The 18,082-nt window shown below is 50.1% G+C and overlaps 1 protein-coding gene and 1 long non-coding RNA gene across 3 annotated transcripts in view; one reads left to right on the forward strand and one right to left on the reverse strand.

Annotated features, from left to right (window-relative positions):
- NHEJ1 (non-homologous end joining factor 1) overlaps positions 1-18,082 on the forward strand; it is a 165,093-nt gene that overhangs the window by 24,576 nt on the left and 122,435 nt on the right. The window lies entirely within an intron of this gene.
- Positions 1,501-7,976, reverse strand: LOC102462157 (uncharacterized). The gene is made up of 3 exons (XR_012905090.1): positions 7,932-7,976; positions 7,618-7,752; positions 1,501-1,811 (listed from the first exon to the last, which is right to left on the reverse strand). It is a non-coding gene; the product is annotated as an uncharacterized LOC102462157 (long non-coding RNA).

Genomic DNA, 18,082 nt, shown 5'->3' on the forward strand with positions numbered 1-18,082 from the left:
TCCCTGCTGGGACTCCCCACGGACAGGGGCTGCTGCTGGAGCAGTGGGGATCGAGTGGGCAAGCAGCACCACGGAGACAGTGCTGGCGGGAACCGGCTTTTAATGTGAGTAATAGATGAATCTTTTACATCCCGAGTTCAGTATAGGGTAACTCTAAGTTAGACCTTATGACAGAAAAAGATTAATTAATCACTGGACTGGAAATTGGTAGTTTCCTAGGGACCACTGATCACTATCTGCTTGTATTTAATGTGGACAGTACCAATCAAAAGTAGCGCTTCAAAGCGGCTGATACCTTAAGGCTGAGGAAAACTGAATGAAATTGGCTGGAGAAACATTTAAAATCTATAGGCCCAGTTAATATGTATCCAAAAGTCCTAATAGAATTGGCTGAGGAGATCTCTGGCCTGGTGATGGGAATTTTTAATAAATCTTGGAATATCATGGGACTTCCATAATACTGGAAGAGTGCTAATGTTATGCCAACATTCAGAAAGGGCAGGTGAGATGACTCTGGTATCTGTCCATGCCCATGCATCTGACGAAGTGGGTCTTTGCCCACGAAAGCTTATGCTCCTACACTTCAGTTAGTCTATAAGGTGCCACAGGACTCCTCGTCGCTTTTGCAGATTCAGACTAACACGGCTACCCCTCTGATAAAAGATATTTAGGTACCTTGAGATGCAGATAGGAGCCCAGTGATGACTAAATGCCTTTAAAAATCTGTCCCAAGTCCCCTTGAAGTCTGAGAGAGGCTGGACCTAAATTCTGTGGTAAGGTCCCTGCTTGCTGAAATGTTGGGTCAGCTTCATTTATACTAAAATGGTCTTTGATAATGAATGAATGAACTAGAAGTGTGAATGACTACAGACAGTGCATCTCTGAGTTTCCTCCCTGGGTTATTCATTACATTCACTTTATTTTGCACTGTCCTTTCTCCATTTCAAAGCACCGTGGATTTTTGTGTTGGCAGTGGACGCTGCCATTATTGCTGTGGATAGGGTTGAAGCCTGGGGGATTAGCAGCTGGGTGTGGGCCAGTTGTGGCTTTGGCACCTGGGGAGAGGCAACTGAGTCTGCTTCCCACTCCCCACCTCGCTGCCCTGGAAGAGTCCTGGGCAGCAGGGGAACATTGTCCTTACGTGTGGAATTTAGTTTTACACTGTACAGAGCCCAACCATCCTAGAAGGGCAGCAGGCTTTTCTTCCCAGTAACCCTTGAAGCCTTGAGGGAAGCCCTGGCCTATGGAGCCAAGGTTGTTTTGGCTGCACTGCACCAATAGAGCAGCAATCAAGCCTGCTTGAATAAACACACAGATACAATCAGTTCAAATATAGACCCGTGACCCAGGATGTTTCACCGTGAATATTTTTATCTGCCATGGCCAGTGCACAAGGTGGCTGCTGTGCTGGGCCTCTGGCCATTCTGCTCACTTGGCTTGCAGAGTAGGGCTTCGGCAAACAGGACGCGGAAGGTTCACAGGTTGACCTGGGCTGAGCTGGGAGGATATGCCATCAAAATAAGCAAGGCTGAATAGGAAGATAAACAAATAGCCGGCTTCCAGTGCATTGCTGGCTGATGCAGACAGGGTGAGCGGGGAGCACAGGCATGGAGCTTGTGGGGTGGCTGACGTCAGGGAGACCAGGGGTCACAGCTCAGAGCTGTCCTTTCCCACTCCGGAGGCATTCGGTTGGAAGAGGTGCCAAGGAGCTGGACTTCGCCTCGCTGGGGCAAGGCGCGCCCCCTCCAGATTGCAAGGGGAGACCAGGTCTCATGGGGAAAGGAGTCTGAGGGGCACGTGGAGCCTGTGTCCTGGAAGAGGGGAGAGAGGCCTGTACATTAAATCAGTATAGAATGGATCTCCCAGCAAGCTGCTGCGTTGCCCAAATATGAGTGTGCCATGTGGTGGGATTGGGGTCTAGGGCCAGAGAAATATCTGTCTGGGGGAACCCCACTGCCCTTGGCTGCCCCGTGTGGCAGAGACTGGAAGTGCTGGGTGTGAGCAGTGGAAGGGAAGAGCCTTGTGTCATTCACAGGTCTGGAGTGAGGCACGCTAGCTGGCCCGGCCCAGCCCCTGCCTGCACTCTGTCTGACTTCCCCCGCCCTCTGCCTCTCCCTTTGTATAAGTGCTAAAAATAAGCCCAGGGAGAGAAGCGGCCTGTGTTTGTTTAAGGACCGATGCCGGTGATGGGCCACGTTAAGCAGGGACAGCAGCCCTTAAACACGAGCCAGCTCCAGGCAGCAGGGGAGGAAGCAACCATCTGCCTACTTCCTAAGGGGAATGGTTTTAATTAGCACAAGGTGGTTGTGGCTTTGCAGCTGTGGCTGGCCAAGAGCAGGGCTCCTGCAGGGCATGGCACAGGTCATTGCGGGGCTGCTTGAAGAGCACTGTGCACAGGTGTGGCACGGCACTGTGATGTACCATCTCCTCTCATGTGACAAATCTTGGGAGAAGAGGGGCTATTCATGGCTTTAATCTCCCATTCTTCCCCCTCCCCTCTGTGAGGCCTCTTCCCCCAAAAAGACTTCCAGCACTGGGGCTTAGAAAGTGGGCCAGGGAGGAAACTGTTGCCACTACTCTCATCCACGGGCTCTTCCCTCTGGCATCGGTTTCATTTCTTTGCATCTTCCCCAAGAGTGACATTGTGGGCTCCATGCTGAGCCTGCTGGAGAGGATGCTGAGCTCTCGTCTGGGTGGTTCCATCCCATTAACCCATGGAGTTGAAACCTCAGCCAGCGGCATTGCTCCCTCGCCTTGGCTCATTGTAACAACCTCTGAAATCAGTTTTGAACCTGGAGGAACATGAGCAGTAGTGACATTGCAGACAGGGACCAGGTGGCCTGCCATGGTATGACTGAGCCAGAGCCCTTTAGACCTTGCCAGGCCTGAGTGGGGACCGGGAAGGAACTATGTCACCACGGCTTTGTTGGCAGCATTTGGCTCCAACCAGTGCCTGGTCCTCAGGGTCTCTTAGAGCTTGGCTCAGGGCAGGCAGTGAAGAGAGGAGGAAGAGGCCAGTGTGGGGCTCTTTCTCTAGCAGATTAGCTGTTGGCTACTTGGGAACCTACAGCAATCCTGCCTGTGCATGTGTCTTATAGAATCATAGAAAATTAGGGTTGGAAGAGCCCTCAAGAGGTCATCTAGTCCAACCCCTGCTCAAAGCAGGACCAACCCCAATTCAATCATCCCATTCAGGACTTTGTCAAGCTGAGCATTAAACACCTCTAGGGATGGAGATTCCATCACCTTCCTAGGTAACCCATTCCAGTGCTTCCCCACCCACCTAGGGAAATAGTTCCATTAGTCTCTCATTAGTCATGTGTCCAACCCCCAAATCATTTCCAATCCCTCCTGCTAGACTCGCTCCAATTTGTCCACATCCTTTGTCATGGGGCCCCCAAAACTGGACATAGTACTCCAGATGTGGCCTCATCAGTGCCGAATAGAGGGGAATAATCACTTCCCTCAATCTCCTGGCAGAGTTCCTACTAATGCACCCCAATATGCCGTGAGCCTTTTTGGCAACACACTGTTGAGACACATCCAGTTCCTCGTCCACTGTAATTCCCAGGTCCTTTTCAGTAGAGCTGCCACTTAGCCAGTTGGTCACTAGCCTGTAACAATGCTTGGGATTCTTCTGTTCTAAGAGCAGGACTCTGCACTTGTCCTTGCTGAACCTCATCAGATTTCTTTTGGTCCAGTACTCCAATTTGTGTAGGTCATTCTGGACCCTATCCCTGCCCCCAACAAATCTACCTCTCTCCCAGCTTAGTGTCATCTGCAGACTTGCTGAGCATGCAAACTAATCCATCATCCATATCATTAATGAAGGTGTTGAGTAAAACTGGCCCCAAGACTGACCCATGGGGCACTTTGTTTGATACTGGTTGCCAACTAGACACTGAGCAATTGAGTCTGACGATCCAGCCAGCTTACTATCTGCCTTAAAGTACATTCATCAAAGCCATACTTCTTTTAACATGCTGGCAAGCATGTTGTGGGAGACCATATCAAAAGCTTTTCTAAAGTCAAGGTATATCACATCCACCACATTCCCCGTATCCACAGAGCTGGTTATCTCATGATAGAAGGCAGTCAGGTTGGTCAGGCATGACTTGCCCTCGGCGAATCCATGTTGGTTGCTCCTGATCACATTCCTTGCCTCCAAGTATTTCAGAATGGATTCCTTGAGGACCTGCTGCATGTTCTTTCCAGGGACTGAGGTCTTGATCCATTCCAGCCCTCTCACTGTTTACCCATACAGTTTAGACCTCCCTGGTCTGGCACCCTCGGAACCTGACTGGTCCTGGATGAGTCATTTCTGTCTTCTCCTGCTGCTGGCCCCACTCTCTGCCGTGCTGCCCCACCGGGTTTCCCAGCTCCCCCCGGCAGCCAAGCTGGGTCGCGTGCCAGGCTTCCTGCCCCCTCTGATTCCTGCTGGGTCGCACGCCAGCCTTCCTGGCTCCCTAACTGAGCCTGTTTGTAGTGTGCGAGTGTATGTGGGTGGGGATGTGTGTATGCTGGGGAAAGTGTGTGCATGTGCACATGTGCAAAAGTGCATGTGACCCGTAGAAGGGGGAGGTGTGAGTGTGCTTCTTGCCAGTGCAAGGATGAGTGCAAAGGCACATGTGTAAGAGCACAAGGGGCAAGTCTGCTTGAGAGAACATGGAGGCCTGGATGAGGGTGCATGTCAGCCTGTGAAAGAGTATGAGTCCATGTGTGGGTGAATGTCTGTGGGGATCCGTGCAGGCATTTATGGGGGTCTCTGAGATGACACATGGTGTAGTGGGGAGAGCGATCCCAGCTCCCTGTAACTGTGCTGCGTAGGGTGGGTTTGGGGAGCAATCCTGACCCCTGTGCTGCAGAGCCTGAGTGCCAGCCTTTCCCCATCTGTTTGCCGTTAAAGCATGTGGCAGATGGCCGAGCAGCTTTATTTATTTATTTAGCCACGATCAGGTGAGGTGGGAACTTGGCTGGCATATGCATTCCCAGCCACTGCAGGGAAACCACAGACAGTTTACACAAGCAGTGAGTCAGCGGAGCTGCATGCTGCTAATACTAGACCCAGCACAGCAGCCCCAGGGCTGCAGGCTGCTCAAAATAGAGCAGGGAACAAGCCCCCAGGAGCCAGGCTGGGACCAGGGCTGGCTGTGGGCCTAATGGTTGTGATTTCTGCAAGCCTGGCTGTGTCCCCTCCCCTTCCCTGCCTCAAGGGCTGTGCTTGGTACACTTGAGTCACTGCGGTGAGTGGGCTGGCTGAAGGGATGTTCCACTAGCATGTTCCCTTCTGGGCAGGGTGTGGAGGCCTGAGGCTTAAGCCCCGATGTCTGTGGTGGTGGCTGTTCCACAGTATTGGAATCCCCTGTTGCTTAGGTTGCACAGCACGTGTCCTTGGGCACATGGTAAGGTGAGCCATCCAGACCCCACAGCCATCCAGACCCCACAGCCTATGCATCATGAGCCCTGGTCTCTCCAGTGCTGTTGCTTGCATTGCTGCCCTGCCCAGCCCAACCTCTGCTGCTCCGTCAAGTGGTGTCCCAGTGTGTGCTCCACTCAGGTCTTGGTGCGTCCCTGTGCCAGCGATCAGAGATTTTTGCTTAGCAGTACTTTCCCGTGCTGAGCATGTGCAGTTGCCACCTCGTGCTCTTTTCGTCCGTTGGCTGCGTGTGGCGCAAGCTGCCCTCCGCTCCTTTTCTACCGTCATTGGCAGGAGACGGAGTCACAGCAGTGCTCTCCTTTCTTCTTCGAGTGATGCCCCTCTGGGTGCTCTACTGTTGGTGCTGGGTCATCCTGGAGCTGCTGATTGGAGCTTTTTCAGAGCAGTGGTCAGCTGGGCTGCGCATGCATGAGAGGTGCCTCGCGCTGTTTGTGCTCTGGCGCCTCACGTGCGCATGGCCCGACCCTTTCTCAGTTCCTCACTTACCACACTCGGTTGCGGACGGAGCTCCTTTCTCACCTCAGGCGTTTGTTTTCCTCAGAAGGTTTTCTTCAGTTTTATTAGTTTAGTGTCACTCTTATCACATATATTATTGTTTTGTTGAAACAAAAAAAGGTTTCTTTGTTTGAGGGAGAGGCGGCGCTTGCCCCACACAACTTGCCTCCCTATCCTGTTACTTTCCGCAAAAAAAAAAACCCAAACCAAAAAACCAACAAATGAACAGAAACAACAAACCTACCACAAAGGAAGACAGAAAAAGTATCATAATACAAGGCAGGAAGCCAAACTGCTACCCAGAAAACCGTGGTCACCATCAGCAGCGCAATACCGGGCTTGCCGGGGTTTAAGAAACGTGAGGCATGTGGGGATCCCATGCCTGTCTGACAGACACTTGTCATGTGTACATTGCTTGGGTGAGGCTCATTTACCACAGAATTGTGAGCACTACTGCAAGAGCCAGAAAAGACAGGGAGCTTCGGCTTTGTATGATTGTATTTGAAAAAGCTATGCAGCCCTCAGAGGACCCAGAGACCTCTCGTCCTCTTTGGAGGCTAACAAGGAAAGGGCTGCTTCTCCTCCCCAAAAGCACCCAAGGAGGAGAACTTCTCCTATAAGGTCCCTTCCTCCTACCCTGTCTCCAAGGGTGAGCAAGGACAATAAACCCAGCACCTCTGGTGCAGGGACCACCAACTGGAACCACCTCTGTTACTGCCTGCAGTGTCTCGGTGCCGACTTGCTCATCATCGGCACTGGGAAGATCTCGCAAGCAATCCCTGGCACTGACACTAACATGTGACCCGGTGCCCAAGATCTCGGCACAGACACCTAAGCACATGCACTGCAAACCGCCAGTGCTGACTTCCACAGAGTCAACACCAGACACAATGCTCCCTCCCTTGGGTATCCACGGGTGGAAGACATGCCACATTGAGTTCTAATCAGCATTGCTAGATCCCCTTTATTCCCCACTGGCACGGGATAGGGACAGAGAACGATATGCTCCCCTCCTTCCATCTAGGGAGCCATTTCCTGCACAATTCTCCCCATATGTTTCACCAGGGCTTATGGATTCTCCTGTGCTGTCAGAGTGCATGGGATTCGGGGAAGATGATCGGAGGAGTGTTTTCTCTTTCCGACATTCCTCTCCGACTGCATCCGGGCATTATTACTATCACTGTGACAAACATCACTCCTCGTGGTACTTGGACTGGCCATACCCTCCGCCACACTATCCACCCTAGTGGCCACCATGGGAACAATGGGGCTCCTGCAGGTGCTGCTTCATGGCTCTTTTCACCCCAGTGAAGAGACCTCCATCATCTTTGCCCCCCCATACCTTCTCAACCACAGTCAACTCGGAGGAGGAGGGTCAAATCCTGAATGAGCAGACTGACACAGGAGTTGCTGGAGATTCACCTAATGACAACTCATCATTGCTACGTGACGAAGCTGTTATACCAGAGGATACGTACTCCTCAGCCAACCTCAAACAATTCCAACAACTTTTCAAAAGTGTGTCTGCCTCCCAAGAGGTCCAACTACAGGAGATTAAGGAAAAACAACACCACTTCCTTAAAAATATTAAGCCCACCTCAAGGGAAAGTCGCACTACCAATCCATGAGGCTATTATGGAGGTATTGGATAAAATATGGCAGACTCCAGCCTCTATCCAACTGACCTATAAAAGAACTAATAGAAAAGTACTTTGTTTCTCCTAAGGATCTTGATTTCCTTTTCTCTCATCCACTGTCCAACTCGCTAATAATGGAGGCCACCGATAACCGATCCAAAATTCCACAATTCAGATCTACACCTGTTGACAAAGAAGACAAAAAGTTAGACCTGTTTGGCAGGGAAGTGTATTCCTCTGCCACACTACAGCTTAGAATCGTGAACTATTCGGTGCTCCTAGAAAACCATGATTTTGATAATTACTCTAAGCTTGTCAAGCTTAATGGAGCACCTCCTGCACTCCAAAAGGCCTGTACTTACGGTAGTCATTTATGAGGGCCACACCATCGCCTGCACAGCTCTTCAGTTCTCGCTCTGTGGCGGACACGGTTGCTAGGGCAACAGCTACAGCAGTTGTGATGTGACAGGCTCCAGGCAGTGGGAGTGCCCAGAGAACTGCAGTCAAAGTGGAGGACCTCACCTTTGACAAACAGGAGCTTTTATGCATCCAAGACGGACAATGTCCTACATAGCAGTAAAAATTCCAGAACTGTTCTAAGGATGCTGGGCTCGTACACGCCACCATATCATTGGAAGCATTATAAACCTTACAACAGAAACAAGGACAGCTATTATAACCATCCACAACAGAAGCCCTGTGATTTCAGCCAAACCAGACAGTGTCCCCAGAGGAAGCTTCCTCCCCAACCTCACTCCTCTGGTTCCCAGGCTGCCAAACAGCAGATTCGAACCTTTTGTTGAGGGTCTGCCTGACCTCCCCATTCAAACAGTGCCAACAAGCCAATATCTTCTTTTCACCACAGGCTACGTCCCTTCCTCCATCGGTGGGACTCTATAGCATCAGACCAGTGGGTGTTAGCTATCATCCAGACAGGATACACCATCCCCTCTTTTCACTATCCCCTGTCTTGCCCCCTACCCCATCCCTCTTTAGGGATCCCTCTCACAACTCTCAGGCAAGAAATCGCTTGCCTCCTCCATCTAGGAGCAATAGAGAGGGTCCCAGCCTTGTTCTGGGGAAGGGGTTTCTACTCCAAATACTTCCTGACTGAGAGATGCACAGGGGTTTAGAGAACGATTCTAGATCTCTACAGGTTAAACAAGTTCCTGAGAAAACAATGTTTCAAGATGGTTACATTGGCTTCTATTATCTGAGCAAAGGTGGACTGGTTCGCAGCTCTCTACCTACAGGACCATTTCCAATACAGAGTCCTCCCCTTTCAGACGTTCTTCCGCTCCTGAGGTATTTTCAAAAGTCCTGGCAGTAGTAATGGCTTACCTCAGACTGCAGGGTACGGTCACTTTCCTGTACCTGGATGACTGCCTTATAAAAGAGTGATCTCATGTGGATACCACCAATATGGTCTCCAGGACCAAAGGCCTTTTTCATAGAATACTAGGACTGGAAGGGACCTCAAGAGATTGAGTCCAGTCCCCTGCCCTCATGGCAGAACCCAGTACTGTCTAGACCAGTGGTCCCCAACCAGTTAAAGCTGCTGGGCACCAGGGGGCGTGGCCGTTCGCCTGCTGGGCACCAGAGGGCAGGGACACTCGCACACCCGGGAGCAGGGCCACGCATACGCCACGCCCCTATGAGCCACGTGCCTGGGGCCAGCAACCCTATGTGCCGCATGGCCATGGGCGGGCCTGGCCATTTGCAGCAAGCCTGGGGCCAGCACCCTGCAGAGCCGCGCACCCAGGGCCAGCACCCCCCCCCCATAGCCGAGCGCCCAAAGCCGGCACCCCCCCCCCATAGCCGAGCGCCCAAAGCCGGCACCCCCTCCCCATAGCTGCGTGCCCGGGGGCGGGGATGCCAATTTTCTGGACTCCCGGGGCTGGCACCCCCCATAGTCGCACGCCCGGGAGCCGGGGCAGCCAATTCGCTGCACGCCCGGCGCCGGTGTCCATAGCCGTGCGCCCGGGGCTCGGGCAGCCAATTCGCCATGCACCCAGGGCCGGTGCTCCCCATGTGCCGCGCACCCGGGGTGCGGGCGGCCAAGAGCACTTGTCGGGCGCACACAAATGCATGGCGCCCGCGGGCACTGTGTTGGGGACCACTGGTCTAGACCATCCCTGATAGACATTTATCTAACCTACTCTTAAATATCTCCAGAGATGGGGATTCCACAACCTCCCTGGGCAATTTATTCCAGTGTTTAACCACCCTGACAGTTAGGAACTTTTCCCTAATGTCCAACCTAAACCTCCCCTGCTGCAGTTTAAGCCCATTGCTTCTTGTTCTATCCTCAGAGGCCAAGGAGAACAATTTTTTTCTCTCCTCCTTGTGACACCCTTTTAGATACCTGAAAGCTGCTATCATGTCCCCCTTCAATCTTCTCTTTTCCAAACTAAACAAGCCCAATTCTTTCAGTCTTCCTTCATAGGTTTCAATCTTCCTTCATAGGTTGTCTAGGCCTACTCATAAATGAGCCGAAGTCCACTCTAGAGCCCATGCAGGACATAGAGTTTATTGGGGCCTGTCTCGATTTCTTGACAGCTCAGGCGTCCCTTCCACGTCATCATTTTGATGTGCCACAGGTGACCATTCTTATTGTGAGCCCCTCTACTACCACCTGCCTCAAACTTACGGGCTGTATGGCTGCCACTACCTACGTTGCACAGCACGCATGGCTCCACTTCCGTGCCTTACAACATGGGCTAACAATATACAAGCCATCGCGCCATCCACTTCACAAAGAAGTTACCATTCCCAAAAGCATGTTGCATTCTCTCAAACGGTGGATGTCATCTGACAATCTCCTAGCTGGGATCCCCTCCCATCAGCCCGAACCAACGATGCAGATCACCACAGACACCTCCCTGTTAGGCTGGGACACTCACCTAAACTATCACACTGCCCAGGGCAGGTGGCTTTCCCATGAAACACATCAATCTCCTCGAGCTCTGGATCACCAGGAACGCCTGCAAACACTTTGCTGCCATCACTACCAACTCAGTAGCATGCATACTCCTGGACAGCATGACCACCATGTTTTATATGAACAGTCCCGATCTCTTTGCTCAGACGCAATACATCTGTGGAACTGGTGCATTCACCACAGTCACCTTGAGGGCATCATACCTACTCGGGGTGAACAACACCATGGCAGATGCTTTGAGCCACGATTTCTCGACCAACCATGAATGGGGGAGATACACCCAGTGGTCTTCGCCTCTGCCTTTTGCAGATGGTTACCTGTCAATAGTCTTCTTTGCAACTCATCACAACACCAAGTGCTCCTGTTCCTGCTTCCTCTTTCCCATTACATCAACTCTGACATTCTTGATCTTGCCGTTTAATCCCACCTGCTCTTACTACCTTGGCTGGCTTGATGAACCAGGCAGTCCCTGTACTAGGGACTGCCTTACAAAGGAGACAGGCTAGAGAGAGTGCAGTGCTGTGCACATGGCTGAGCTGTTTGCCTTGCTGTCCTGTCCCCGTTGTTTCACTTGCTGTGTCAAGTCTCAGATTACAAAGATTAGTAGAAGACTGTAAATTCTTTGAGATAGGGATTATATCTTCTTCAAAGATTGTCCCTGTGGGTGCTTCACTGTACAAGTCTTTGGCACTCCTGTGCTTATAATCAGAACTTTTTAGCAGTAGCACTTCCTCCCCTCCCTCCCCCCCCCCACCCCCCCACCGTGGATGTTGGCACGCATGCATGGCACAGCACACGCTGGAGTAAATGTGCTGTCAATTGTCCCTCAGTTCCTTCTCAACTGCTCCACACTTGGTTGGAATCTAGCAGCACTACGTGTTTAGCTCTTGACTTAGTGTTGTTAATTAATAGATAGCAATTGGATATTCTTAGAGTTGTTACGTTTTTTTCCTCTTTAATTTTTTTAAAATTCTCTTTGTTAGTAGTTTGTTGGGAATAGAATAGTGATGCCAGGCTCTCCAGAATTTAAGAGGTGCCTCATATGTAGAAAGTCTATTTCCATCTCTCGTGGGCATGCCCAATGCTTTCTTTGCCTCAGCCAAGATAATTCTCCTAAGAACAGCCCCCACTGTAAAAAGCTCTCTTCTAGATCTTGGAAGGTGAGAGAGCTGAAGCTAAACTTGTCACTATGGAGAAGTCAGAGAGACCAGCCTCAGAACTAATATCTCAAGCCTCTCCACCACATACCTCCCCAACAGCAGCTACTGATCAGGGATTGGCCGAGGGATCCTCCCACCAAGAAAACAGTGAAGAGGAAGCACTTGTCATCCTCAGTAGACAGGCCACCCAACAGACTATCCCCTCAGCAGAAGCCTTCCTCCACACTCAAGATACAGGCTTCAGGGGACGTCTGGTACGGACAAACCTTGAGGGGGGCAGTACCTTCTAAGGATGCATGCCCCACGGTCTAGGGCACTGAAGCCAAAGAAGACCGCCCCATGACATTGGTACTTCCAACGTCAGTACTGACGCAGTCAGTACCCAAGCAGCTGCACCAGACCACGGCTAAGGACTGACCGGAACTGCTGGTACAGACTCTGATGAAGATGGCACTGGCACTACATACCAAATTTTCCCCTGTTCCAATCACATTCAATACAGGGGGCGACTCTGTACTGCAACAACATCAGCCTTCTCCACTGGTCTTTCCTCCACCAAAGCCGCTCGCTACACATCAGGAGCTGGCGGTTTTGTCAGTACTGGGCACACCGCTATTTCGTACCAATGCTACACCCATGTTAGAGGATCCCAGCAGACTTGGCTGCACCATCAAGCTTGGCCCCACTTTTTTCTAGTGACAGTGAGGATGAGAGAGAAGTCTTTCTCCCCAAGACACTCCTCTCTGAAGCCATCCTCTTAGCTGCAGCAACAAGCCAACCCCAGATGTGGCAACCATTTCCATTGTTCCCTCCCTTTCCATTCCCACAGTCATGGAAGGGTTGGGATCCTTGGAGTCCTGCAAGAGCTCAGGCAGACTCACTGCAAGTGACAGCAATAGCTAGACCTCACAGTGGTTCCTAAACCACTTGCATCCACCAGATCTGACACTACCCAGGAGGAGATGAAAGATCTGGAGGAGACGCAGGAGGAGGACACCTTACCTCCATTGCACAGCTCCCCTTCCTCTCTGGATAAAACGATAATGCCCCCCTCTGCTGACGGTGGGTGACGACTTCAAATCCTGTCAGGACCTGTACAAGAGGATGGCAGATTCCCTTGGTATTTTCTTAGTGGAGGTCCCTGTGGTACACAACAAGTTGATTGATACATTTCAGGTGTCGGTGTCATCAAAAATAGCTTTGCCAGTCAATGAGGCCATATTGGACCTGGGAAAGATTCTGCTGCAAACACCGTCCTCGATTTCCCTGACCTCACAAAGAGTAGATAGGCTACATTTTTGTTCGCCCACCCATCAACAAACTCTCTGGTGGAGGATGCAGCCAGTATCAGGGACAAGCAGACTCAATATAAATCCGTTCCTTGCGACAAGGAAGTGACTGGACATTTTGGGTAGGAAATCTTACTCCTCCGCATCCCTCCAGATCAGAATAGCAAATTATTCAGCATTGCTAGCAAAATACACATACTACCATTTTGAAAAAATGCAGACGTTTATTGAAGAGCTGCTGGAGGACTACAAAGCTTCTTTCAAGTCCAATATAGATGAAGGGATCCTCATAGCAGAAACCACACTGCAGGCATCACTGGACACAGTGTACACCACGTCAAGTCACTGGCAGTTTTGATGGTCATACATCAGGCCTCCTGGCTGCACCTCTTTGGGTTTCCTAGGGAAATGGAGAACACGGCTGAAGACCTCCCCTGGCAGAAGTTTTTTTTTCTATCACCGAGGATGCTGCTTTGCATTTGCTCAAGGACTCACGAGCCATGCTCAAGACCTTGGGCATGTATGTGTCACAACCCAAAAATAAGTTGAACCGCCTTTACAAGCCATGGGGCAGGTCATCGTCATACTCCACCCAGAGGAGTTAATGACCTCAGATGCTGGCAGAGGCAACAGAAATATAGGCAGCTTCAAGAACAATCTGCCACGTCTCAGTCCTCCAATGGCAGGCAGACATTTTGAACATCTGGTTGAGGGTTTGACGCAGTTTCCACCAGACAGTCAGTACCGGTTCAGTCTTCAACCTTTCTATCATGCATAGGCCATAATTACAACAGACATATGGGCCTTGGAAGTTATAGCAAAAGGCCTCACAATTCCTTTCCTTACCTTTCCACCAACCCAACCTCCTTCCCCGTCCCGCTTCAGGAACCCCCTCACGAGACACTGCTCCAGCAGGAGACTCTCAGACTGCTCCAGGTGGAGGCAATAGAGCTTGTACCAGCACATCAGAAGGGGAAGGGCTTTTACTCCAGATACTTTCTCACTCCAAAAAAATCAAGAGGTTGGAGACCCATCCACGATTTATGCAGGCTGAACAAGTACTTAAAAAGTCAACGATTCACCACGATAATCCTTATGACGATAATTCCGGCCATGGAAAAAGGAAACTGGATTCGTCCCTTGATCTACAGGATGCATACTTCCACATAGGAATTCGACCTTCGCACAGAAAATTCCTCAGGTTTGCACTAAAGGATCAACACTATCAGTATCGAGTCCTGCCCTTTGGCCTGTCTTCAGCTTCCAGGGTTTTCTCCAAGGTCCTTGTCATGGCAGTGACCCATCTCAGGAAAGCAGGAGTAGTAATCTTCTCTTACCTAGACAATTGCCTGATAGTGGCTCCTACAGAACAAAGGGCTATGGATTGCACCAGAGAGACAATCTGATCGTTCAGCAATCTGTGCCTATAGATGAATGTGCAAAAGTCGCAACTTACTCCATCTCAGGAGCTAAGAGTTCATACGCGCAACATTGGATTGAATACGAACACAGGTGCAGCTACCAATACAAAGACTTTATTAATTAGCCACACTAGCAAAGACAGTTATGGATAGTCCTACAATATCCACCAGACAGTGCCTACAACTACTCAGAGATATGTTTGTGACAACATATGTAGTCCCTCACGCCAGGATACACATGCGGTGCTTGCAGACGTGGCTTCACACGTGCTTTGGCCTCACAAGCACCTTTGCACAAACTTCTGAGTCCTACAATGAAAGTCAAGGGCTGTATCAGATGGTGGTTGCAGGCCAGCAATCTCTGCTGCGGAGTCCCTTTTCAACAAATGCCACTGCCCATACACATAACTAGAGGCGCTTCCCTAGAGGACGGGAGTGCACACACCACCGACTACAGCATCCAAGGAAGGTATACCCCTCCAGAATCAGGCCTACACATCAATGTCTTAGAACTCTGCCCAGTAAGAAGAGCATGCAAGTACTTTCTTCCCTTCATGCAGGGCTAGTCCGTGAGAATACTCACAGACGGTACTGCTTGCATGCTTTATATAAATCGACAAGGCGGGTCCAGATCATGCTGTCTCTGCAAAGAGGCCACAGCCCTCTAGCAGTGGTGCATTCACCTTCAAGTCACCATATCCGCCTTTTTCCTCCCAGGCAAACAAAATGCCACCATAGATCAATTAAGTCAAGTATTTAATCAGAAATACAAGTGGGAGATACACCCCCAAGCCTTATGTACCGTCTTCCAGAAGTTGGGTTTGCTGAAATATACTTATTCACCACATTTGGCAACGCAAAGTGCCCCAGGTATTGCTCCAGAGTGGGACTGGGCAAGAGTTCCATGGGACATGCCATGCTGATCAGTTGCTCTCACAATCTGTTATATACCTTCCCCTCCTCAACAAAGTCATACACAAAATAAAACAGGACAGGGCCAGGGTCATTCTGATGGCACCCGCATGGCCCAGGCAGACCTAGTTCCCTTAGCTGTCAGCTACTCCTCTGATTTCTCTTCCACAGTGGCTGGACATACTGTCTCAGGATCAGGGTCATGTTCTCTGTCTCGACATCCACAAACTCCATCTCAAGGTCTGTCTCCTCCAAGGGTGATTACGCAGCACCTCACCTGTTCAGAAGAAGTTCATACTCTAATAATGAACGGTAATAAAAAAAAAGTACAAGGAAGACCTATTTGCAGAAATGGCACCATTTCTCTAAGTGGGCCGTGCACAGGACACTTCAACTTCATATAATATAGCTGCTGATGTTCTTGGAGTATCTCCTTAAAGAAACAATCTTTCGAATTCATCAAGGTCCACTTAGCGGCTATTTCTAGTGAGTATGATAATGTAGATGGTCTCACTGTTTTTTCGCGCCCGACCACTAAAAAATTCTTAATGCCTTTCCCCCAGTAAAGGCAATAGTGCCATCTTGGGATATCAACCGTATCCGTAACATCTTATCCCACTCTCCATTTGAGCCAATGGCAACATGCTCCTTGTCATACCTTTGCATGATAGTCGCTTTCCTACTCGCCATCACAACAGCCAGAAGGGTCAGCGAGTTAGTTGCGCTCATGGCTGAACTGCCGTTTATGATTTTTCACAAAGACAAAGTGATACTAAGACCACATCTGAAACGTCTCCCAAAGACAGTTTCACAGCACCACCTCAGCGAACCTAGATACTTACCTGTTTTCCACTAAAAGCCTCATCCTGATGCTAATGCGGCTCAACGCAACTCTTTGGATGTTTGACAAGTGATTGCATTTTACCTAGACAGAACAAAGCCGTTCAGGTGCTCTTCCAGACTGTTCGTTTCCATAGCCGATCGCTCCAAAGGGCAGGCGATTTTGAAACAGAGGCTTTCAAAATGGATAACACATTGTATTAAAACTTGCTATGACATCAATAAAATGTCACTGCTGACTCAGTTGTGGGCACACTTCACCAGGGCAATGGCCGCCTCCACAGCATTCCTGCATAACATGCCCATTACGGACATTTGTAGAGCTGCTACATGGGCCTCCACGCATACCATTACGAAACATTGCGCAATAGATACTTACACTGCACAATATTTTAGGCTTGGGGCAGCAGTCCTCTCTGCCATTCACAGGTCAGGTCCGAATCCCCTCCTTCTAGATGCTCAGGGTATTGCTCTGTGGTCACCTATAGTGGAGCCCTCACAGGGACACTCCTTGAAGAAGGCAAGGGAAGTTACTCAGCTTGTGCAGTAACTGGTGTTCTTTGAGATGGGTGTCCCTGTGGGCCCTCCAGGACCCTCCCTCCTCCCCTCTGCTTCAGTCGTAACATCTCTCCGTGGTAGAGAAGGAACTGAGGGATGCTTGATGGCATGTGCATCGGCACGTTTGTTGTGGCGTGAGCAGTGCTGCGCTTGCGTGCCAGCACCCGAGGGGAATGCTGCTGCTAAAAAGTTCCAATGATAAGTGCAGGAGCGCCAGGATATGTACAGTGGAGCGCCTGCAGGGACACCCATCTTGAAGAACGTCAGTTACTGTGCAAGGTGGGTAACCTCTCTTTTCTGTGCAGTGCTCAGCACTCTCTGGTTCTATAAAATAACAATCAGGGTCTCTTGATGTGTACTTGCTTGTGTGCAAGGTCCCTTCTTTTGCAAACCGTTCTGCTCCCTTCTTGCCTATCCCCCACCAGTTGCATTCCACTCCTCTTTAAAGACACAACTACTTTCCTCTGTCCTTGTGGGAGTCACTTTCCAAATCCCACACTCCTGTGAGCTGACTGGTGTGTGTCAGTCAGTGTCGAGAGGTGGAGAGCATTGCCCAGAACAGCTGAGCACATCTGTGCAGGAAGTGACATCCCTGGCGATGTTTTGTGTGCAAGTGGGGTGCAATATTAGGTATAATCCGAGCCTTTGCATTGAATTTGGTTTAGTGGTCTCTAAGCAGTTCTCTAAGCCTTCCTGTGGCTGCATGCTCAACGCTGTGTATGTATTTATCTGTGTAAGGAAACAGGGCCATTCATGTAGGTCTCTATTTATACCTTTCCCTTTCTGTATTTAGTGTATGCATAGGCAGAGAGGGTAGATTATGCCTGGCTGAGTGATGTTCTTGGCTCCAGGGCTGGCTGGAATTTTGTCTTGGAATGTATCCTGAACCACTCTAAAAACACAAATAAATCTGTGTGTGTGTGTGTGTGTGTGTGTGTGTGTACACACTCACAAATATATAGACAACTTATAGAGAGACATGTGTCTATAAGATATTTATACATTTTACTGCTTACTTGAATTTGTACAAATATATGTGGGGGCTGCAGTGAGTCTAACACCTTATCAAAGGGCCATGTGGCCTTCCATTCAAAACCAGGGAATTATTAGAATACATAAATACATGTGGTCAGCAGTCTCCTTCTGGGGGGCTGAGAATCCCCTTTTGTCTCCCAGTGCTGCTCCCCACCAGATGTACTGTCTGCTGTGGCCATGCTTTGCATGATACTCTTCTCTGCTCTCACCATTGTCCATAATGCAGCACTAGCAGCTTTGGTGGTACCCTCTGAGTGCTGGTTGCCTTCAATCCCTTGAGTCAGTTTCCTGCTCCTCATGCCTCTGGGAAGAAGAATCCCAAGCATTGTTACAGGCTGGGGACCGACTGGCTAAGCA

Source organism: Pelodiscus sinensis, chromosome 7 (assembly GCF_049634645.1).
Source record: "Pelodiscus sinensis isolate JC-2024 chromosome 7, ASM4963464v1, whole genome shotgun sequence".
Taxonomy (NCBI): Eukaryota; Metazoa; Chordata; order Testudines; family Trionychidae; genus Pelodiscus; species Pelodiscus sinensis.